General features: G+C 41.4%; 1 protein-coding gene across 2 annotated transcripts in view; it reads left to right on the plus strand.

Annotated features, from left to right (window-relative positions):
• The window catches only part of LOC102963013 (melanoma-associated antigen B3-like), a 198,767-nt gene that overhangs the window by 42,263 nt on the left and 130,725 nt on the right, over positions 1-25,779 (plus strand). For both annotated transcript variants that reach the window (XM_042975008.1, XM_042975009.1), the window contains exon 2: positions 19,567-19,724. The gene's annotated coding sequence lies outside the window, so the exon portion shown is untranslated. The remainder of the gene's footprint in view (positions 1-19,566; positions 19,725-25,779) is intronic.

Here is a 25,779-nt window from a genome sequence, read left to right on the forward strand (position 1 = left end):
ACGGGGGAAAGGGGAGAGAAGGAGAAGGGGCAAGGTGGAATGAACAAGGTGAAGGTGTATATTTTATGAATTCATTTAGTCACTTTGTAACTGCATTCTCTTCCTGAGAAGCAAGGCACTAGGCCAGCCATATTCAAGAAGAGGGGAATTAGATCCCACTCTTTGTAGCAAGAGTGCCAAAGAATTGATGAACGTGCATTAAAACCACTGTAGTTTCCCTCCTCTGGTCATTTGCTTGTTTGTTCAGATCCAACCCTTGCTCTTTCCCTCCTCTTATCTGCATCCTAGGCAACTTACTTCTGCACACTACTCCCTCGGGACTCCTTGCCCTCTGGCTTCTGGTTCGGGACAGCCAGTAGAAGGCACCGAGAAGAGATTGGGGGATAATACGAGGGAGGAAGCCAAGATAGTTATTTCTTCTCTTTCTGCTTCAGGCAAAATCTCGAGCAGTTGATGCACTCCTTTTTGGTTCCACTTCCCATTGGGATGCCCCATTCCCCTGCCTTAGTGCCTGTAGAACCCGTACTGTAATTCTTAAAATTCTTTTCAAACCACTTCATGTTGCTAAATTGTTTCTATGATAAACTGAGTTCTTATGTGCTTTTTTTTAGGCTATCAGATGAGAAATAATTTATGTCCAAATAAAGAGTTTTCTCTGAACTTTCAAATAGAAAAGTTACTGTTAAAACCTTATGATTTAATTTTTTAATGTTTATTTTTTATTTTTGAGAGAGAGAGAGAGAGAGAGAGTACAAGAGAGCACAAGCAGGGGAGGGGCAGAGAGAGAGAGAGAGAGGGAGAGAGAGAGAGAGAGGGAGAGAGAAGGAGAGAAAGAGACAGAATACAAAGCAGGCTCTAGGCTCTGAGTTGTCAGCACAGAGCCCGACGTGGGGCTCAAACCTACGTGAGATCATGACTGGAGCCAAAGTTGGTTGCTTAACTGACTGAGCCACCCTTATGCCCCACAAACCTGTTATTTAGAAGCAACAACAGCAAAGTGGTTTTGATTTTTGGAGGAAAGTGGGAGGACAATTTGGAGGAATTTGGGTGCTCAGTAGGGTGGCATTGTAGGAGCTATGAAATTACAACTTCTTCTCCTTACATTATGGATACGGTTTATTTGTAATTTTTTACTTTAAAATTGAAGTCGCTAATCTTATGATTCCTGTACTGCCTTGATGTTGTTAATAATTAATTTCCTTTGCTTGGAATGTCTTTAATTCGCACCATAGCGTTTGAGAGTTTCCAATCTGTGGATCTGAGCAAATGCATTATTGAACATTCTTCCAACAGTTCTCTCTTCATTTTGCTCCTGTGGCCTTCTCATTACTCAGTCTCTAAAACATACCAAGCTTGTTGCTTTTCTCAGAGAGTGCATTGCTGACAGCATATTCTTTTTGTATATGCCACTCCTCTTTCCCTTTGTAAGGGAGTCTTAGGTTTTATTGATGGCGCTGTCAGCCGGGAAGGTAGGTTTGTGTCAGGTGGAGAAGCGTTAGCCCTTCTCTTAAGCTTTAGCCTCTGTGGTTCCAAAAGGCATCTTTTTCAAGAGGAAGAAGCAGTCACCCAATATAACACTGTATGTGCACACACTCGTGTTTCGATGGTGGAAGCTTGCACGTATCAAGAGATATTGGGCATATTCTTCAGATGTGCAGCAGACTCTCTGCTAAGGCCAGCGCAGCTCAGGCACAGTTCCTAAGGGACTCTCATGGTCTCGTCCTTTGCTGGCCTCAGGCGGAGCAGAGAGAACTCAGGGTAGCCCTGAGTGAGCTCTCCCTGGCCCCATAGAACACTCATGGATCAATATGAAAGAGATGGTTGCATGTAAAATATATAGGGATCTAAATGTTACTTGATGCTCCTAATCCCAAATGTCTAGAGTCAAGAGATGTGAGACTCTCACATCAAAAAATCCTTACTTAGGTTTCTTCAGTATTCCCTCACTGTCCATTAATCGTCCTACTTCTTATTTAGTCCAACTCAGTAAAGATTGCATAGTCTACTGGTCACTTCAAAATTGATGGCGTGCTTAAATCTTAAGAGAAATAAAAGAAACATTTTTTTACAAGGCACTAATGACCACTCATTCGTTTTAACATTTATTAAATGCCTACTGTGTGCTAGACACTGAGAATTTATAGAAAATGGGATTTAGTTTGTGTTCTCAGTATATTCCTATATATTCATGGTAATTCATTCCCTACTGAAGGTACTGGGTTTATGATGTTTGTACTGTCTTGACTTTGTTAGTAATTGTAGGCTTTGTGGTAGTTATTCCTTCTGCTTGGAAGTTCCTCTCCTCTCTTCTCCATCTGTAGAATCGTGCCATATTTATTCGTTGTTCAGTATCCAGCCCAAAGAAGTCTTCTGTCTCCAGTGGAGATTCTGTTTCCCCTCTTCGGAGCTCCACAAGCACCAGTCGTTTGTGTGTATTTGTCTTTTTATGCATTGGTTTCCGTATTAGCGGTGTGACGTTTGTCTTGTTTTCACTAGCACCTAGCACAAAGCCTGGCACATACTAGATGGTCCTTTAATGTAAACCGCATTACGTGAAATAGCTCAAGTGCATCTTGCCCGTCTGTGGAGAGTGTTACTTTATAATAAACTGATCAGAAAAGACTGCCCCCCTCCACCCCGTCCAGGCCCCTGAAGGGTACGAGGAAGCAAACCCTGTCCTTTTCCTGAGGAAGGTTGCTCTTCAGTGACACACCCTTGAAAGTGGTTTTGGGTCATTGTCTTCCAGCCTTGGGCTGTGTCGTCTCAGGGCTGAGAATCCCCCATGGTTGACACAGCTGACAATATTTTCATTAATTCAAATGAAGAAGCTGTTTGGCAGCAGAGCCTTGACCCACGCTGGCATGATGATCACATTGGCACTTTCTTCTATTTTTTGGCCAAAAGGAAGAGGTTATAAGGAGATTGCTGCCAGGAAATGAGGGAAAGCAAGTCATAAAAGGCTCCACGCACAGTCAACGTGGTGTTAAAAATATAAGAGTATTTAATGCACAGATTGCTGGGTGTCATTGTGTTCCTCCAGTGATCCACAAGAGCGAGTGCTAATCTTCAGTTCAGTTTTGTGGGCATGAATTGACACAGAGGAAATATTATAGGTGAAAAAGTTAGACAGATGGGTGTTAAAAATTTTAGTTCCCAGGCTGTGTTGTTGACTTTGACTTGGAATTCAAGATTTAGTTGAGCCCACGTTAAAAACAAGATGCAAGTCCAGTACTAATGTGAAAACCAAAATTCTCTAACAGCTGTGGACCCAAAGAGGACTAAAAATCCTCAACAGAAATTCTTAAGTAATTAGTACCTAGCAACAAATGAACACAGGTGGCAATAGTTAAACTACCAAATTGTGCTAACTCGTTGACAAAAGTTGTTGGTCAAGGGATGAAAAACATGGTACTTACCTATCATAGTAATACATTTCACTGGGGCTTTGACTGTAAGTAAAGTTAAAAAGTCAGGGACATGTGATGTTCACTGTGTACCATATAGAACAGGGTCCATATTGGATTTTTGCTATTTTCCTCTCAAGGTATGTTGTCGTCTCTGCTTTTCCCTGCTCCTTGCCACAGTATTCCTATAGACCACATCAGTGGGGCTCCTCTACCATCTGTCCCCTCATTGGATTTGAGCTATCGGAGCTCTGGGAGGCTGAAGGGGAAAAAGAGAAAGAGAACAGCGTATTTATCCCTCAAGTTCCTTTCTTACGGTGTTGCTTTGCATTGGCTCTGTCCCTCAGATTATCTTCTTGAGGTACCCTCCTCTATACACCGTTCTCATGTTCTCGGTTTTAGCAACTTGTCCCTTGTTTCCTAGGCTAGTGGTGGTGACACCTCCACTGTTGCTAACCTGAGGTTATTTCCCTATCTCTTGTGGTTCCCCCTGTACCCAAACTAATCCTTTGCACTGAGTAACCCTCTCCGCCTTTTATGAGTTATTTTAATTTTAGTAAGTCTTATGTTTCCTGACAAGACAAAATAAAACTGAGAACAGCAAAGCTTTGTTGAATCAAGTATCCTCAAACAACACAATAGGAGCTGGGTATACAAATGTTATTATGTGATACGGAAAACAAACTGCCTTTAACGAAAGTCAAAAGATGAAGCTTAAAATATGTGCCAGCCTTAAAAGAGAAAATAGATTCCTATTTATAAGTAGTAAAAGGTGAGTAGAAGAACATGCAGACAGCTTAGACCAATGTCACTTTACTAACTTGTAGGGTATTAGTTTTCACAAAGAGCAGCCTCAAACATTGCACAGATCCTAAATGCACTTGAAATTTTATGATATACCCACTTAAATTAAGTCATCTCGATCATTTCTTGATGAATAGTTCTCGGTGGAAATAAATACCTCATATCTAAGTAGAAAGGCATGTGCACAAGTATTCATTGTATTTTTGACATTTTGAGTTGACTTAACATTGAACAATTGGGTGTAATTGTCAAAAAGGACCAAACAGTAAGACCACAGAAGGATTTTATAAGCATAGCCCATTCTCCGAACAGTTTTACCGTGTCGGTGAAAACATAGCTATGTGAGGGGGAGATGCCAACCCCTCCCCTGACAGGGAATAGTACATCAGATGTCCCAGGCTTCCAGCAGGACAAAGACTCTCCTTCCATTATTGGGTGCTGCTCATAAAATAAAATCACTGGCAATTAGGAATCTTCATCTTCTTATAGCTTTTGAAAGTAATATTTTTTTTAAATTTTTTAAAATGTTTTTATTGGGGAGTCTCCGGAGTCAAGCGCAGACCAGAGGCCCACGGAAGAGGGTAGGAAGGGCGGCGAGGCGGTGCGCGCTCCACGGACTGGCGGGAGGGAGCCGGGGCGGAGGGGCGGCTCGCCGGCCAAGCAGAGCCCCCGAGTCGGGCTGGCAAAAGCGGAGGGGCCGGACAGACTGTGTTCCGACAGCAAGCGCGACTTAGCGTCTGGGAGGTCATAAGTTAACAGCTCTGCGCGGAAAGCGGGAAGGCTGGAGGACAAAGGGAGGGAGAGCTGCTGAGCCCCCGGACGGCAGAGCTCAGCTTGGCGGGGAACAAAGGCGCCAGCGCCATCTCCCCCGCCCATCCCCCAGCCAAAATCCCAGAGGGAACCAGTTCCTGCCAGGGAACTTGCTCGCTCCGCGCCAACACCCAACTCTGTGCTTCTGCGGAGCCAAACCTCCGGCAGCGGATCTGACTCCCTCCCGCTGCCACAGGGCCCCTCCTGAAGTGGATCACCTAAGGAGAAGTGAGCTAAGCCTGCCCCTCCTGCCCCCGTGCACCTTGCCTACCCACCCCAGCTAATACGCCAGATCCCCAGCAACACAAGCCTGGCAGTGTGCAAGTAGCCCAGACGGGCCACGCCACCCCACAGTGAATCCCGCCCCTAGGAGAGGGGAAGAGAAGGCACACACCAGTCTGACTGTGGCCCCAGCAGTGGGCTGGGGGCAGACATCGGGTCGGACTGCGGCCCCGCCCACTAACTCCAGTTATACACCACAGCACAGGGGAAGTGCACTGCAGGTCCTCACCACACCAGGGACTCTCCAAAATGACCAAACGGAAGAATTCCCCTCAGAAGAATCTCCAGGAAATAACAACAGCTAATGAACTGATCAAAAAGGATTTAAATAATATAACAGAAAGTGAATTTAGAATAATAGTCATAAAATTAATCGCTGGGCTTGAAAACAGTATACAGGACAGCAGAGAATCTCTTGCCACAAAGATCGAGGGACTAAGGAACAGTCACGAGGAGTTGAAAAACGCTTTAAATGAATTGCAAAACAAAATGGAATCCACGATGGCTCGGCTTGAAGAGGCAGAGGAGAGAATAGGTGAACTAGAAGATAAAGTTATGGAGAAAGAGGAAGCTGAAAGAAAGAGAGATAAAAAAATCCAGGAGTATGAGGGGAAAATTAGAGAACTAAGTGATACACTAAAAAAAAATAATATACGCATAATTGGTATACCAGAGGAGGAAGAGAGAGGGAAGGGTGCTGAAGGGGTACTTGAACAAATTATAGCTGAGAACTTCCCGGAACTGGGGAAGGAAAAAGGCATTGAAATCCAAGAGGCACAGAGAACTCCCTTCAGACGTAACTTGAATCGATCTTCTGCACGACATATCATAGTGAAACTGGCAAAATACAAGGATAAAGAGAGAATTCTGAAAGCAGCAAGGGATAAACGTGCCCTCACATATAAAGGGAGACCTATAAGACTCGTGACTGATCTCTCCTTTGAAACTTGGCAGGCCAGAAAGGCTTGGCACGATATCTACAGTGTGCTAAACAGAAAAAATATGCAGCCGAGAATCCTTTTTCCAGCAAGTCTGTCATTTAGAATAGAAGGAGAGATAAAGGTCTTCCCAAACAAACAAAAACTGAAGGAATTCGTCACCACGAAACCAGCCCTACAAGAGATCCTAAGGGGGATCCTGTGAGACAAAGTACCAGAGACATCACTACAAGCATAAAACATACAGACATCACAATGACTCTAAACCCGTATCTTTCTATAATAACACTGAATGTAAATGGATTAAATGCGCCAACTAAAAGACATAGGGTATCAGAATGGATAAAAAAACAAGACCCATCTATTTGCTGTCTACAAGAGACTCATTTTAGATCTGAGGACACCTTTAGATTGAGAGTGAGGGGATGGAGAACTATTTATCATGCTCCTGGAAGCCAAAAGAAAGCTGGAGTAGCCATACTTATATCAGACAAACTAGACTTTAAATTAAAGGCTGTAACAAGAGATGAAGAAGGGCATTATATAATAATCACAGGGTCTATCCACCAGGAAGAGCTAACTATTATAAATGTCTATGCGCCAAATACCCGAGCCCCCAGATATATAAAACAATTACTCATAAACATAAGCAACCTTATTGATAAGAATGTGGTCATTGCAGGGGACTTTAACACCCCACTTACAGAAATGGATAGATCATCTAGACACACAGTCAATAAAGAAACAAGGGCCCTGAATGATACATTGGATCAGATGGACTTGACAGATATATTTAGAACTCTGCATCCCAAAGCAACAGAATATACTTTCTTCTCGAGTGCACATGGAACATTCTCCAAGATAGATCATATACTGGGTCACAAAACAGCCCTTCATAAGTTTACAAGAATTGAAATTATACCATGCATACTTTCAGACCACAATGCTATGAAGCTTGAAATCAACCACAGGAAAAAGTCTGGAAAACCTCCAAAAGCATGGAGGTTAAAGAACACCCTACTAACGAATGAGTGGGTCAACCAGGCAATTAGAGAAGAAATTAAAACATATATGGAAACAAACGAAAATGAAAATACAACAATCCAAACGCTTTGGGATGCAGCGAAGGCAGTCCTGAGAGGAAAATACATTGCAATCCAGGCCTATCTCAAGAAACAAGAAAAATCCCAAATACAAAATCTAACAGCACACCTAAAGGAAATAGAAGCAGAACAGCAAAGGCAGCCTAAACCCAGCAGAAGAAGAGAAATAATAAAGATCAGAGCAGAAATAAACAATATAGAATCTAAAAAAACTGTAGAGCAGATCAACGAAACCAAGAGTTGGTTTTTTGAAAAAATAAACAAAATTGACAAACCTCTAGCCAGGCTTCTCAAAAAGAAAAGGGAGATGACCCAAATAGATAAAATCATGAATGAAAATGGAATGATTACAACCAATCCCTCAGAGATACAAACAATTATCAGGGAATACTATGAAAAATTATATGCCAGCAAATTGGACAACCTGGAAGAAATGGACAAATTTCTAAACACCCACACTCTTCCAAAACTCAATCAGGAGGAAATAGAAAGCTTGAACAGACCCATAACCAGCGAAGAAATTGAATCGGTTATCAAAAATCTCCCAACAAATAAGAGTCCAGGACCAGATGGCTTCCCAGGGGAGTTCTACCAGACATTTAAAGCAGAGATAATACCTATCCTCCTCAAGCTATTCCAAGAAATAGAAAGGGAAGGAAAACTTCCAGACTCATTCTATGAAGCCAGTATTACTTTGATTCCTAAACCAGACAGAGACCCAGTAAAAAAAAAGAGAACTACAGGCCAATATCCCTGATGAATATGGATGCAAAAATTCTTAATAAGATACTAGCAAATCGAATTCAACAGCATATAAAAAGAATTATTCACCATGATCAAGTGGGATTCATTCCTGGGATGCAGGGCTGGTTCAACATTCGCAAATCGATCAACGTGATACATCACATTAACAAAAAAAAAGAGAAGAACCATATGATCCTGTCAATCGATGCAGAAAAGGCCCTTGACAAAATCCAGCACCCTTTCTTAATAAAAACCCTTGAGAAAGTCGGGATAGAAGGAACATACTTAAAGATCATAAAGGCCATTTATGAAAAGCCCACAGCTAACATCATCCTCAACGGGGAAAAACTGAGAGCTTTTTCCCTGAGATCAGGAACACGACAGGGATGCCCACTGTCACCGCTGCTGTTTAATATAGTGCTGGAAGTTCTAGCATCAGCAATCAGACAACAAAAGGAAATCAAAGGCATCAAAATTGGCAAAGATGAAGTCAAGCTTTCGCTTTTTGCAGATGACATGATATTATACATGGAAAATCCGATAGACTCCACCAAAAGTCTGCTAGAACTGATACATGAATTCAGCAAAGTTGCAGGATACAAAATCAACGTGCAGAAATCAGTTGCATTCTTATACACTAACAATGAAGCAACAGAAAGACAAATGAAGAAACTGATCCCATTCACAATTGCACCAAGAAGCATAAAATACCTAGGAATAAATCTAACCAAAGATGTAAAAGATCTGTATGCTGAAAACTATAGAAAGCTTATGCAGGTAATTGAAGAAGATATAAAGAAATGGAAAGACATTCCCTGCTCATGGATTGGAAGAATAAATATTGTCAAAATGTCAATACTACCCAAAGCTATCTACACATTCAATGCAATCCCAATCAAAATTGCACCAGCATTCTTCTCGAAACTAGAACAAGCAATCCTAAAATTCATATGGAACCACAAAAGGCCCCGAATAGCCAAAGTAATTTTGAAGAAGAAGACCAAAGCAGGAGGCATCACAATCCCAGACTTTAGCCTCTACTACAAAGCTGTCATCATCAAGACAGCATGGTATTGGCATAAAAACAGACACATAGACCAATGGAATAGAATAGAAACCCCAGAACTAGACCCACAAACGTATGGCCAACTCATCTTTGACAAAGCAGGAAAGAACATCCAATGGAAAAAAGACAGTCTCTTTAACAAGTGGTGCTGGGAGAACTGGACAGCAACATGCAGAAGGTTGAAACTAGACCACTTTCTCACACCATTCACAAAAATAAACTCAAAATGGATAAAGGACCTGAATGTGAGACAGGAAACCATCAAAACCTTAGAGGAGAAAGCAGGAAAAGACCTCTCTGACCTCAGCCGTAGCAATCTCTTACTCGGCACATCCCCAAAGGCAAGGGAATTAAAAGCAAAAGTGAATTACTGGGACCTTATGAAGATAAAAAGCTTCTGCACAGCAAAGGAAACAACCAACAAAACTAAAAGGCAACCAACAGAATGGGAAAAGATATTTGCAAATGACACATCGGACAAAGGGCTAGTATCCAAAATCTATAAAGAGCTCATCAAACTCCACACCAGAAAAACAAATAACCCAGTGAAGAAATGGGCAGAAAACATGAATAGACACTTCTCTAAAGAAGACATCCGGATGGCCAACAGGCACATGAAAAGATGTTCAACGTCGCTCCTTATCAGGGAAATACAAATCAAAACCACACTCAGATACCACCTCACGCCACTCAGAGTGGCCAAAATGAAGAAATCAGGAGACTATAGATGCTGGAGAGGATGTGGAGAAACAGGAACCCTCTTGCACTGTTGGTGGGAATGCAAATTGGTGCAGCTGCTCTGGAAAACAGTATGGAGGTTCCTCAGAAAATTAAAAATAGACCTACCCTATGACCCAGCAATAGCACTGCTAGGAATTTATCCAAGGGATACAGGAGTACTGATGCATAGGGGCACCTGTACCCCAATGTTTATAGCGGCACTCTCAACAATAGCCAAATTATGGAAAGAGCCTAAATGTCCATCAACTGATGAATGGATAAAGAAATTGTGGTTTATATACACAATGGAATACTACGTGGCAATGAGAAAAAATGAAATATGGCCTTTTGTAGCAACATGGATGGAACTGGAGAGTGTGATGCTAAGTGAAATAAGCCATACAGAGAAAGACAGATACCATATGGTTTCACTCTTATGTGGATCCTGAGAAACATAACAGAAACCCATGGGGGAGGGGAAGGAAAAAAAAAAAAAAAAAGAGGTTAGAGTGGGAGAGAGCCAAAGCATTAGAGACTGTTAAAAACTGAGAACAAACTGAGGGTTGATGGGGGGTGGGAGGGAGGGCAGGGTGGGTGATGGGTATTGAGGAGGGCACCTTTTGGGATGAGCACTGGGTGTTGTATGGAAACCAATTTGACAGTAAATTTCATATATTAAAAAAAATAAATAAATAAAAAAAAATGTTTTTATTTATTTTTGAGACACAGAGAGACAGAACATGAGCAGGGGAGCAGCAGAGAGAGAGGGAGACACAGAATCTGAAGCAGGCTCCAGGCTCTGAGCTGTCAGCACAGAGCCCGACGTGGGGCTTGAACTCACGGAGTGTGAGATCATGACCTGAGCTGAAGTCGGACGCTTAACTGACTGAGCCACCCAGGCACCCCGAAAGTAATATTTTTAATGTTTATTTTTGTGAGAGAGAGAGAAAGTACACAAGTGGGGGAGGGGTAGAGAGAAGGAGAGAGAGAATTCCAAGCAAGCTCCACCCTGTCTCAGACAGAGCCCGACCTGGGGCTTGAACCCACGAACCGTGAGATCATGACCTGAGCCAAAATCAAGCCAGACACTCAACCGACTGAGCCACCCAGGTACCCGTGAAGGTAACATTTTTATCTTTACCCAGATGTCTTATAGAGTCCAAGTTCTCATAAATGACAAAATATTTTCCTTCATAATTCTTTCACATTTTAACCTTAGATAATATGTCTCTTCTTAGGTTTTTGAAATTAAAAAAAGATGGAACATGTTAACCCTGACTGTCAGGGCTGTGGAGGGGTTAACCTGCATATGTAGATTCTTCAAATTAGGGTAACAGCACAGCTTCTGTGTGGTCATAACAAAATTGTTAGACACCTTCCTTACTTGACAACTGAACCTGCATTTACTGGGCTAGAAGTCCCACTTTATACGTTGCTAAATATATAAGTATTATAATTAATTTGTAAAAATCAGCACATATTGTTTAGTAATGTAAGTAGATCGAATTATGATTCAGGTATCCAGTTATGTTCATGGATTCCTTGAGTTTAAATAATAGAGTTAGGCGGGCAGTGCCAATAAAACAAATAGTTATAAAACACCCACTAGGTTCCAGATGCCGTTGGAGATAGGAAGATAAGTAAAAGATAACTAAAAATGCTGCTGATCCTCAGCAACATTGTAATGAAACGGAAGGGAGAAAGCATGCATGTGATTGAATAAAATGTCAGGTGAAACATGATAAAGTCCCTCAGAAATACGTGAGAAAAAAGTGTTAGGGGTATTTACAGGAGTAGATGATACTTCGTTGAGTGTCTCAGGGGCGGAATCACTGAGGGTATGTACGAAGGAAATAGACCTGGAAGGATCAATAAGATTTCAAAAGCAAAGAAATGAGACCAAAGGTGGGAATTAAAGGGAAAGAGCCCTACATGAAGAAATAGTGTAACAAAGGCATGACAATGGGAAAACCGAGAGAATATTTAAGGGAGAGCCAAAAGTGCAGTTAACGAAGCATAAAATAGGAAGATTATATTCAGCACCCAACAGATATGTACTGTGTCCGTATTATATGAAAAAAGAATTCTGCTTGTGTCTGTGGCAAACAGTCAATAAGAATGACACAATCTTTGCCTTCAGGGAGCTCACGTTCTTGGTGGGCAGGGAAAGGCAATAAACAAATATCTAGTTAGTGAAAATTGTAAAACCCCACATGGCATGAAGGATGGGCGAAAAAAAGTGACAGAAAGGGATACGCCTTGGTTTTGAGGACCAGTGTGTTAGCTTATGAGCATGCACGTTCCTAGGAAGACCAAGTGGGATGGCCACATTGGAACTGTAATCTTTATCTGGAATCTCTCTAATCAGATTTTCTGATCCAATGGAGAGGACCAAGTGTGATGTAGAGAGAACAGTAGGTGTTTCTTCCCAGTACTTTCAAAAGAAGGCATAAGTATGGATGACCATTTATCTTGTAAGAGCAAGAGAAGAGTTTCCTTTCTACCCCTAAGAGATGAATTTGTGGAAAACATTGAAGACACGATTGGGAATTTAACACTTAATATAATAACAAAAATATTGCTACTTACGAGTAGAAAAAAATTGGATATTTTTTTGAATTTTTGAAGAATTGGTCATTCTTTCTAATTCCCTCTCAAACTCCTCAAATTACAGAATTCTCTATGGGACTTGTATTCTGAACATCAAAATATTCCCTCACATGAAAGATTCTTTCAGCTTATAATACATTTCTTTTTAAAGCATTTTACTGGAAATCCACAAAACATACAGAGCATACATGCTCTATCTCTTAATGAAGAAATCAAGGTAAATATTACATATAGACATTAGGCTGTTACATTCCTATTGGATATCAGAAAAAGAGAAAAGGAAAGTTTATGGTTATTCTTGTGCAGTACATTAAAATAGTTAAAATCTACGAACCTACACTGACACATCATAATCACCCAAAGTTCATAGTTTACACTAGGGTTCACTCTTGGTGTCGTACATACTAGGAGTTTTAACAAATGTGTAATGTATTCACCATTGCAGAATCATAAAGGATAGTTTCACTGCCATAAAAATCCTCTTTGCGTATTCATCCCTTCCCTGCCACCACAGTCCCTGGTAATCACTGATCTCTTTGCTGTCTCCGTAGTTTTGCCTTTTGCAGAATGTCATATAGTTGGAATCACACAGAATGTAGCCTTGTCAGATTGGCTTCTTTCACTTAAGAATATGCATTTAGGTTTCTCCATGTCTTTACATGGCTGGAGAGCTCACTTCTTTGTAGCACAGAGTAGCATTCTATTGCCTGGATATACTGCAGTGTATTTATTCATTCACCTACTGAAGGCCATCTTGGTTGCCTCCAAGTTTTAACGGTTAGGAATAAAGCTGCTATCGATAGTCACGTGCAGGTTTTTGTGTAGACGTGTTTTGGGGTAAATACTATTGGATCGTATGGTAAAAGTATGTATTTCTACATCTTCACCAGCCTTCGGTGTTGTCAGTGTTCTGGACTTTGGCCTTTCTGCTAGGTGTGTAGTAGTATCTCATTGCTTTAATTTGCACTTCCCTAATGGCATATCACCTTGAACATCTTTTCATGTGCTTAGTGTTTTTTTCATATGCTTGTTTTCCATCTGTGTACCTTCTTTGGTGAGATGCCTGTTCAGGTCTTTGGACCATTTTTAAATTTGTTTGTTTTTTTTTTTTTTATTGTTGAGTTTTAAGTTCTTTATGTATTTCAGAGAACAGCGCTTTCTTAGATCTATCTTTTATAAATATTTCCCCCAGTCTGTGCTTTGTCTTCTTATTCTCTCGACATTATCTTTCACAGTGGAGAAGTTTTTAATTTTAATGAACTCCAGCACATCACTGATTTCTTTTATGGGATAATGCTTTTGGTGTTGTATCTAAAAAATCATCACCATACCTGAGGTCACCTATATTTTCTCTTGTGTTATCTTCTAGGAGTTTTATAGTTTTGAGTTTTACATTTAGGTCTATAATCCATTTTGAGTTGTTTTTTGTAAAGGGTATGAGGTTTGCGTACAGATTAAAAATTTTTTTTTTTGTATGTAGATGCCCCCTTCTTCCTTCCTCCCTTTCTTCTTTCCTTTGTTGACTTTGTATTCTGGTTTATTTTTGTTTCCCCTCCTTTCTTTTCTTCTTTTTTTTTACTTTTGTGGAAAGTTACAAATGTGCCAACCCCCAAAATCCTCTCCACAAAATGTAGAAAAGAAAGAAACAGATTTATTGAAAAAGCATTAAAGCAGATGACAATGTGTATTGTAGGAAATCAGATAAAAATAGACAAAAAGACATCCCACCCTTTTTATAAAGCCACATAGTTAGAATTCATTTGGTACATGTTCTCCACATGAGTGGCCACTTGTCTTCTTGTAAGAGGACTTGACAGCACCCTTGCAATGCATTCTTTCATAGTTCATCCAAGTTCACCTGGTAATTGAGGCAGCCATGTTTTTGCTAATTGCTTTTATCCGAAAGAATAGGAAATTTTTTCTTATCTCTATGAGAAGCAAATAGTTTACCGCTCAGAGAAAGGCAGCTAGGCTACATTCCCCAGGTGACAGAAAAATAGGGGGGCTCTGTCTTCCTTAATGTTTATGTTTCAAAGAGATGGTCCTCAGACCCTTAAGAAAAACACTCCTGAGTTGCAAAGCTAACAATGGGCTTACCTCGCTTTTGCAAAGATTTGCATACACACCAAAGAGTTAGAGGAAGGATTCACGAATTCTAGGTTCCTCCTGGTAAGGGAGAGGGGAAAGAGGTCTCTTTGCCTTTTGGCAATAAGGGGAATTTCATTTTTTCAATTCACCCTTACATTTTCAACAAATATTTGGCCCCTACTATTTGCTGGGCGTGGGAGCATGTACACATTATGTGGTGGTGCAGTCATGGTACAGTAGTGTAGAAATAAATTGAGAGATTTGTTGGCGACGGGGGAGGGGGGCTGGGGCGCAGGATTCAGTGTGAGAATGGTGAAGAGCCTGGAGGGCGACGGTAGTCTTAGGTCTTTTCAAAAAGCACCAGCTAGACTGTCACTTCCGCATGGGGCTGACCTCTCGACTTTGCCAGGGTAGAGACACAAAGACCAAACTTGCTGTTTTCTTTGGAAATACTGGTTGAACAAAACTGTTCCCTGTGCTGAGATGTATAGTGCATGGTTGAACTGAGAAGTCCTTACATCTGAATGGGGTATACATTCATTTCACTGACTTAATCTGCCAGGGCCTAAAAGGTGGCTTTTAACCCCTATGAATATGTTTATTAAATTCTTAATTGAGACCGTTGCACCAGGAAACCTTCAAGGCTTCTTTCGCTTCCCTCAGCAAGGGCTACAGCCTGGCTGCTCACAGTGTGGTCCAAGGGCCAGCAGCAGCAGCATCTGGGAATTGTTAGAAATGCAGAATCTCAGGTCCTCGTGCAGGGGAGGAGGGAAGGAAGGGCAGATAGAGAGGGAGAAAGAATCCCAAGCGGGTTCTGCACTAGTATGGAGCCCTTACACGGGGCTTGAATCAAACCCTGAGACCATGGACTGAGCCAAACCCAAGACTCGGATGCTTAACTGACTCAGCCACCCAGGTACCTCAAAAATTATTAATGATACTGGAAATCATGGGGATTCTAAGCTAAGCTTCCTGCTCCTTTCCGATAAAATGGATCATTTCCTAGAAAAGTGTAAATTACCAACACCTGACTGAAGAAGACAAGGCGACAGAACAGATACATGGCTGTAAAACACTAAGAAAGTCATATGAATAACCACCCTTCTAAAGGTAACGGGCCCACTTAGTTTCGTGGGTCAGTTCTACAAAACTCAAGAACAGAAAGTATTTTTTTCTACTTAAATTTTTGAGAGCATAAAAAATGATGGAAGGCTTCTTCCATGCATTCTACCAGGCTAGCACAACCCTGATATCCAAATCTTATAAAACCTTCTAAGCTAATCTCATGGAAATAAATGTGGAAGTGCTCAATACAATTTTTGTGCAAGAAATACTAAAGTGTAAGAATATTAGATTTAAAGATTCATCCCAGAATCTTTAAATTGGGTGGCTGCCACATCCCAAAAACTTTTCCTAATAAAAACTCTTAATCCTAATATTATAAATTTCTTAACTTGAGAGCACCTACCAGAAATGTATAGTGAACATCATAGTTAATAGGGAAACTTGAACAACATTCTCATTATTGGTAGGAAGAAGACAAGAATGCTCATTATGTCTACAACAGTGTTCTGGAAAGCCTAGCCAGTGTAATAGGACATTAAAACGTAAGAAGTCATAAAAAATATTAGGAAAATAAAAAAATTATAATTTGCAGACAATATGAATCCAAGAGAACCAACCACAAAAATTATAAAACTGATCAGGAAACCCATAAAGGTGGCCACATGTACAGTAACAATACCTAAATCCTTAAAGCTTTGCTGCACATCAGAAATAACCACTTTAAAATGCAAGGGACCCGTACCACCCATCAATAAATATTTCTTGGATGAACCACAGAAATCTCTATAAAAAGAATACCCCACTCACAGTAGCAACGAGGATGATTTTTAAAAATCTCTTATGGGGGCACCTGAGTGCCTCAGTCAGTTAAGCATCTGACTCTTGATTTCAGCTCAGGTCATGATGTCTCAATTGTGAGATCAAGCCCCACCTTGAGTTCCACGATGAGCATGGAGCCCGGTTAAGATTCTGTCTCTCCCTCTGCCCCTCTCCCCCGCTCTCATGCGTTCTCCCTAAAATAAAAAGAAAAAAACCTCGCATTAATATGTTTAAGAAGAAGTGTAAGAAAGATCTATTTTAGGAAAGAATACTGAAGGCCATAAAAGAAAATCTAAGAGTTGTACTGTGATGATGGATTTGAGAGTGAATGTTAAAAATGTATCAAATTGTACAGAGAATAGATTGGTGGCTGCCACAGGCAGGGAGGGTGGAGGGTGGGAGAAATGGGCGAAGGTTGTCAAAAGGTATAAAGTTCCACTTTTAAATAAGTCCTGGGAATATAATGCATGGCCTGGTGACTCTAGTTCATAGTACCATATTGTATATTTGGAAGTTGCTAAAAGAGTAGATCTTGAAAGTTCTCATCACAGGAAAACATTGTAGCTCTGTGTGGTGATGGATATTAAGTCGACTTATCATGGTGAGCATTTCACAATATATACAGATATCCAATCATTATGTTGTACACCTGAAACTAATATAACATGTCAATTAAAAAATAATCTTCAGACATACATCAGAAATGTATCAAATTAATTCATGGACTCAATACCAGACAATAATCTTAAGATATTTAATAATGCGGGGCGCCTGGGTGGCTCAGTCGGTTAAGCGTCCGACTTCAGCTCAGGTCACGATCTCGCGGTCCGTGAGTTCGAGCCCCGCGTCGGGCTCTGGGCTGATGGCTCAGAGCCTGGAGCCTGCTTCCGATTCTGTGTCTCCCTCTCTCTCTGCCCCTCCCGCGTTCATGCTCTGTCTCTCTCTGTCTCAAAAATAAATTTAAAAAAAAGTTAAAAAAAAATTAAAAAAAAAGATATTTAATAATGCATGACAAACTGAATTTCATGTTCGTGTGCATAGTTGGAAACATAGTGGCCAAAGGATAGTTGGGGGAAAAAATCAGGGAGGAATTTATCTTACCAGATTTAAAGTGTTCTTCTACTCTGATCTCCCCGCCCCCCCCTCAGCTCCTGGCAATGACCATTCCACTCTGTGAGTCTATGAATTCAACTACTTAGATAGCCCGTGTAAGGGGAATTACATAGTATTTGTCTTTCTGTGACTGGCTTATTTCCCCTTAGCATAATGTCCTCAAGGACCATCCATATTCTTGGAAACATTGCAGAATTTCCATATTTTTCAAGGCTGAGTATATTCTATTGTATGTTCATATCACATTTTCTTTTTGTCCAGGTCTTTAATATTCCAGAGTTGTCCACTCATAATCACATTGATAATCATAATCTAAGTTATCTTGGCTCTTGTGAATAGCGCTGTAATGAACACAGGAGTGTAGCTATCTCTTTGAGATCCTGATGTCCTTTCTTTTGGATAAATACCCAAAAGTGGGATTGCCAGATCACGTTGTTACAAGAATATATCTCAGGTCAAGTGTTCTTGACCATAGTAAGTGACCACACACTTTCCCTGGGCTTTATATGTTCCAGGTGTCTTAGGTCTGTGCGTCTTGCCTCATTCCTGACAGTGATGCCCTCTTCATGCCTTGTCTGTGCCACTATCCTGCACATGGGGAACATTCTGACCTCTTACCCCGCTCTAGGAAGATCAGCTTCTAGACTCCACTCAAGAGCGTGGGCTGTTCTGTCACAGTACCACAGAATGGCACAGGGAATCCTATGAAACTGTCATAAGCCCAATGAATAGACCAAGAATGGAGATAACTCTTTTGCTCCCGCACACCCGCCTAACCCCCACCACAAAACCAGCAGCTTCTCCACACTACTCCCCCTGAGTCAGGGGCTTGGTTGGGAGCTGGGGTGGGAGATGAGGGCTCAGGACCCTTTTTCATGTCTCACTAGCCTATGAACTCTTACCACTTCCCCTGTGGCTCTGCTCTGCCTTCAGCCTACACAGTCTAATCTACGCTTGAGTCAGAGAGGGTTCTCTCTGAGTTATCATCTTTAGTTTATGCTAGAATTAGACTTCTGATATTCCAAGAACAAGACTCTGAACCTTAAAGAGTTTTACCGTTTATGAGACCCTATATCTAGCAGAATGAAAGGAAAGGTGGGGCCAACCAGAGATACCAAGAGTGTGAAAGGTGAAATGAAATGGGGTCACTTAGGTCAAGGGTTTTAAAATGGAGCTGGGCCTTATGCGTGTCCTCACCAGGTGGATCCATGAACTTTTCAATGAGCCAAACCACAAATACCCCAAGGACTCTGCACAGACACCTGCAACTTGCTACAGTAAAAGACATTTGCTTAGTGATAGCCTTAGCAACCGGTTATGTTTAGCCAAGATTAGTTTTCTGCTGCCAGCAAGCAAAATTCTTTGTAACCAATATAAACAAACATTCCCTTTTTGTCTTGGAAAATCCTGGGCTTTTGCTACCTACTGGGACACCTAGTGAGTTGCTGCCCAAATCTGTGTACCCCAAATGGCAATTTTGACCCCACATAAATGCTTTGCTTAATTATTGCCTCCTGACAGTTTTAGGTTGACATGACTGAAAAAGATGTGGATGTAAATCCTAGAAAAAGCTTTAGGTTCTCCTCCACAACAAGTTTACATTCAGAGAAGGGGTTATTGGTGAATGGACGCTTGTGCTTTTACTCATTCTTCTGAATTTTTAAATGCTTTAGAGCAGTGATTCTCAAATTTTAGCCGGAATCAGAATCACTTGGAGGTCTTACTAAAACTCTGCTGGGCCCCAACCAATAATTTATTTGCATTTCTAACAAATTCCAATGGTGATGCCAATACTGCGGGTCTGGGAACCACACTTTGAAAACCATTACTTTCGAGCAAACTTAAAGTACTTTTGGTAGCTATAAATTACATACAAATTAAAAAATTAAAGCCCGTGATTCTTTAAGAGTTCTCGGTGAGACTACCCTGAAGAATGCCCCACTCCCTGATGCAGTACAGTAGTCTCCCCCTTATCTACGGTTCTCTTCTTGCTGTTGTAGGTGCCCGGGGTCAAGCATGGTCCTGAAGCAAGTGATCCTCCTTCTGATGAGTTGTACGAAGGTCAGTAGTAGCCTAATGTCACAATGCCTGTGTCATTCGGCTCACTTCATCTCACCACATAGGTGTCGTATCATCTCACATCGGGACAATAAGAAAGGTGAGTATAGTACACTTAATTACATTCAGATATTTTATTACGTTATGTTATAATTCTATTCTATTATCAGTTGCTAATCTCCTATGCCTAATTTATAAATTAAACTGTATCCTAGGTATATATGGGAAGGAAAAAACCAAGTATATACAGGGCTTGGTACTATCCATGGTTTCAGGCACCCCCTGGCAGTCCCCCATGGATGACGGTGGACTACTGTAATTGTTCCCATGCTGCAGAGGGAACGGTCATGTGTGGTCTCTCTGTCCTCCACAGCAGCTCATGTATATGCTTGAACAAGCCTCCCCCATCTGGGAAGAACCTTCTCACTGCTGCCCATGGTGACTGAACTTCGTTGTGCTTAAATTATTTCTTTTCTATATATATTTTTAAAATTTCCTCCCATGTCTTTGCAAAAGAGAAACAGAAATGTGATGAGGCAGTGAGGAGACATTAAAACTTAAAAAAGAAAATACCTGAATAGATAGATTCCTTGCATTCCCTGGTCAACTTCATCAGTATGATCCATTTGTTCTAGATATTTCATGAACTCTTACCAGTTTTCTCTCCTTTTTTTGGAGGGGGGGAAGGAGACGTGAGTCTCCTCATAGCTGGTATAACTATAGAATGTCTTTGTAGAACTTTTCAGTGTGTTTTGCAAGTGGCATTACTTTTGTCCTCAAATGTTAGTATCTTGCATTTTTCCTATAATGTGTGTAGTTCATGTTTTTGTTTTTTTTTTTTTTTTTTTTTTTTGAACAGTTACCTTAGAGACCTGGCCTGGTTTCTATCCCTTATGACTTTCTCGTTTGCCTTTTGTGTCTCTGTACAGTGCTGGATTTGGCTACAATTCTTAAACTTCCTGTTGTTGTTGCTATTTTTTAATATTCTGGCAGATAGAATCTTGTGTTGGGGGGGAATTGCTTCAGTGGATTAATGCCTCCACCTGCTATTTTCCCTTGGCTCGGTGAACCTAACCAGTAAATTCACTCTTTTCACACAATTTTATTTGCTCACATAGCCAATTGAGTATTCCAAGTATATGGAATATATTCATACCAATTTCTTCTTAGGCTTCTCTTCTAGCATGACTGGGACTTTCTGTCACAGGTATTTTCGTTCCATATTAGCTTTCATTGCTGTTTTGTCTGTTCTACTTTTGGGTATGTTCGCTCCAGACGCCTCGAGCCTATCTCTGCCTCCTTGCTTGTTTTGCAGCAAAAGTGAATAGCAGCCCTAAAGTGCTGGAGTCTTAATGTGAATGTATTTTAATTAAGACTTCGTATGTAGGCTGATGAGAATGTCTCATTTAGACTGGCTTCTACAAACTCTTTTATTTTAATCATGGTCGTGGAGTGGCATGTTGTTTCACGCTGATGCAGATGCACTCTTTGGAGGCAAATAATAACCAAGAGGACTTAGTATTTTCACGCAGGACCTTGCATTAGCGTATTTTAACCCTTTCAAAACTGCTTTTCAGGCCCAGAATTGTCCTTAGAGGTATATACCCAGCAGAAGTGCAAATATGTCTTCACCAAAAGACATGTACTAGAATGTTTGGAATAGCAATATTTGTTACAATCCAAAGCCAGGGCCTGTCCAAGTGCTCATCCGCAGGAGAATGTGTAAGTGTAGTGCCGTCACATAATGGAACATCACATAGCAATTCCAGTAAACCAAGGCAATAGTGTGGATAAATCTTACCACTGTAGTGTGTAGAAGAAACGAGTCAGGAAGAAAACCAGTCACAAAAGACTATATGTTTTTTGGTGCCCTTTAAATTAAGTTGAAAAACAGGCCAAACTCATCGGTGGTTAGTGGTTACCCTTGGGAAGTGGTTTAGTGACTAGAAGAGAGCACAAGGGAGTCTTCTGGGAGCCAGAAATTAGCCTTTTGTCAGTCTGGGTGCTGTTGACGTCGTTGTGCTGTTTTGAAAGTTGAGTGAATTGTCTAATTATGATTCATGCATTTTCCTGTGCACGTACAATATGTATCCGTAAAAAGTGAAGAAGGATCTAAAAGAAAAGCACTTCATCCTACGCTATTTATTCATGGTCTGTCCTGTTTTTAAAAACCTTTTTCTTCCCCAAACCCACTCTGTTTTTCTCTTTTTAGGGGACAGTTCTTCATGTTTCTCTCACGTTTCTGTACATCTTGTGAATAGGCACTAGGTGCATTGGTGCGTTTTGTTCTGGGCTCTCTTTTCAAGGTAGTTTGTGTAGCCAACGGTCTTAGACAATAGAGATGGTGTCTCCCTCTAGGGAAGAGGGAAGAAGATTCCTCTGCCTTTAAGAATAGTAAAGATGCCATCTTCCTCAGGGCAAAGTTTGGGCAGGCTTGCTATCAACCTTCTGTAAAAGGTTGGAAGTTCCTCCTCTGGGGTTGCCCTCTCCAAACACAGAATCCACCTGCAGTGCTCCACATTGCCCTCAGGAGACCTGGGAGGGAGCAGGGGGACCTCACACACATATGACGCTCGTGACACCTGCTGTGCTGTAACAGAGTCCTTTGTTTCTGATTCAGGAGTCTCCTGTCTTTTGCCAACATCCATGACACTGCATCAGGCTGCCCAGTTAGTTCACAAGGGTCCTCGACCCTCTTCTCACCCAGCAACTCATGTTGGGTTACGTGGCTGTTATTTCATAGCCCTTACTATGTTATATGGACCCGATCATTACAATAAATCAGTTACTTGTAATAAAGCCATAGTAGTCAAAATAACACGAGTTAATACTTATTGAGTACGTACTGTGTGTGAGACACCATGGTAAAGGATGTACATACATGCATTGTTACTGTACTGTCGGTGATCCATCAAATAGGTTTGTTTTCTTTTGGTTTTTGGATGAGGAACCTGAGGTTCACAGATAAAGTAACTCATCATACATCAAGCAACTCGTTAATGACTGACCTGAGATTTAAGCCCAGTTGCTCTGATGCCAAAGCCCATACTCTTAATTCTGTGGTCTAATATATAGGACAAGTTGAGGTCACTGTAGAGAGGAGTATCACATCTTAATTACCTGGTTTGGTGGGACTGGTTAAAATCACTACAAACAGGCAAGTTGAAAAGAAACTGTTTGTTAAAACCATTTTTGGAAGTGCCACAGCTTCACCGTTACGGAAGCCTGCACTCCTACCAGCGCGTAGGTGTTCTCCCACAAGACACTGGTTCTGAAAAATATTCTCTTGTAGAAAGAGTCATCTCTAATAGCTTCTTCTTCTTATGCGCTAGAGTGTTTTAATCAAAGGGGTGGTCTGGACCACCAGTCCAGCATATACATGGAAGGTTCTTGTTGTTTTAGGGTCCACCTAGAACCAGAATAGACTAAATAGGCAATAATGTGCACCCAGAAAATCTCCAAGCAGGGCAAGATCTTCATCTTCACTCCTTTTTAGCACCTGGTGTTTTTCTATCACCAGGATCTAAAGAATGTGTTTTTCTTTGTAAAGAAAGAAAAAATCAAATCTAAATGTAATTCTTCTATGTCTCCATTGAGCTTTTCGACAAGAAACCTGCAAGTCAATACAAAGCAAGGGAAAAGAGGATATTTGGTTGGCTGTTTTATGCTCACAATTAGTTGATGTCAGATAAATCGTGTTCTTAGACGAAAATTTATCAAAGCAAGGTAACAACTGTCTCTGTGACAGAATTAACCACATAAAAACTGAAGATACGTTCTCAGTGGCCGGGGAAGGGCTCTCGGTGAGGATTTCACATGCTTCAGCTGGGAACAACCAAGACAAAATCTACCACTGGGTCTTTCTTGTGTATAAGATAGATGTTCTGATAGGAGTGTAGCTGCATATACTGCAGTTCTCAGAAATCACAGACAAGAAATACACTTACCGAGGGCAAGAAACATGCTGACAGGCAAAAGCTACTTTTACATAAAAGGTGGAACGCACAGTAAGGGAGGTCCAGGTGGTGGCAGGATTCTCTCCCACGCCCCTCCCCAGGCCCTGCTGCTTGCCAGATTCATTTAGTGCAGAGAAACCAGGCAGTGGAGGCTACGGGGAGAATCGTGGAAGCGAGACCTATTTTCAGGACGCAACCTGGCTTCATGGCAGCTGACGAGAATGATGGCACGGTGAAAACAGCTGTACGTGAATGCTGTCCCTTCCCTCCTCGCCCGCAAGGACCCTTGCAATTAGCTGGCCAGAAGAACCATACACATAAGACAATGAAAATAAAAAAGGAAATGGCACAGCATCAAGACAAAAACAACACGAGAAAAACAAAAACAATTTTTTGAACTCTATTTTTGATATTTTTAGTTACAGACTATAGCATACTCACCAAAAAGTGCACAAAACAAGGACACGCTGCTCAATGATCGATCCCAAAACAAACGTCCACGTAACCACCTCCTTAGTCCAAGAAGTGGAACATGGCTGCAAATGAGGACACCCTCATTTTCTCTCGCTGTGACTGTCTTTCTTTCTCTCCAAGATAACGATTAACCTGCCCTGTATGGCAATTCCTTCCTTGTATTTCATCATAGTTTTTCAATCTGTTAATGAATTCTTAAACACTGTAGCATAGTTGGAAGGTTTTCTTCGGTGTTATTTAAGTGGAATTCTGTGGCATCTATTGTTTCACGCTCAGCATTATGTCTGTGAGAGTCATCCACGTTGGCATGTGTAGCTGCGGTTTTTTATTTTCAAGGAGTTCAACTGCTGGGTCACAGGGAATGTGCATCCTCATCTTTAGTATATGATGCTGGGCCGTTTTCTCTGCCCGGTGGAAAACTGGTCAGTTTATCCACAGCAGTATTTGAGAATTCCAGCTTCTGCGCATCCTCACCTTCTCTTGGTGTTACCATTCTTTTTCATTTTAGCCATTCTGCTGGGTGACTAACGATAACATATCGTGTTTCCATTGCATTCCGCTGATGATTCATGAGTCTTAATTTCTTTGATAGTTTCAATGGCTATTATGTAATCCTGGTTTGTGAAGTACCCGTTCACTTACCTCACTCATGTTTCTATTGGGTTGTCTCTCTTTTTCTTAATGATCTCTAGTGGTTTTTAAAATACTGTATATTCAAGATAAGAGCCTTTGTCAGTTACACGTACTGGAAATACCTTCTGCCACGACTTTGCTTGCCTTTCTACTCTCTTAACGCTCTGGGGGAACCTCGCCGCCATCCGACTACCCGAAGACTTTTGTGTTGCGAAGGAGTCCGAACAACCACATGCAAAGGCTACGTGGACAGGTGTTTGATGAGCCTCAGCGTTCCAGCCATCCCCGTGCAGACAGCAGACATGCGAATGAAGAAGCCACCTTAGATATTCCAGCTCCAGCACGTGTGACGTGGAGCAGAACAAGGGAACACGGCCAGCAGCCACAACAGAGACCTCAGACACAGGGCCTACACTGAGCCATTGCTGGCCTCTCTAGCCATTCAAACCACCCAGCGAAGCTCCCAGTCGCTGTGGAGTGAAAACTACTTGTCCCTGCCCAAATTCGTGACCCATGAGATCTCAAGCATAGTAAGTGTTGTCTGATGCCACTAAGTTTGGAGGGGGGTGTTAGGGAGTGACGGATAATTGGACCAGAAGGTTCCATGGGGGCTGAAATGGAGCGAGACCCTAAAAGATTGGAATAAAAGTGCAGGAATAGAAGGGTTCTCAGGAAAACACAGGAGCCAAGTTGGCGAATGAAGAATAAACCTCGAGTCTTTTGGTGTTAGTGACGTGACCCTGCCAACAGGGTGGAAGGATTATTTTAGTATAAATGTGGCAATGCCTTCTTCACCCTTTCCTGGTTAGAGAAAACAAAGAGAAACAAAAATGAAGATGTGGTAGTTGTCTCTCATGGTGAGAAAAATATTATAGAACTTACGGATGTTTCACTGTGAAGAATCTAAAGTCACCACTCCTGGGAGGGATCCAAAGCCCTGACTGGGGCCACCTTTAGAACGAAAAAGGAGAGACAGGAGACGGTATGACCTCCTAGATGTTTATCCTGGATATACCTAGATATACCTGGTATATACTAAACGAGTGACTCCCTGGGAAAAGACTCTGCTTTGTTTTTATTCCTCTCATCATA

Source organism: Panthera tigris, chromosome X (assembly GCF_018350195.1).
Source record: "Panthera tigris isolate Pti1 chromosome X, P.tigris_Pti1_mat1.1, whole genome shotgun sequence".
NCBI classification, from domain to species: domain Eukaryota; kingdom Metazoa; phylum Chordata; class Mammalia; order Carnivora; family Felidae; genus Panthera; species Panthera tigris.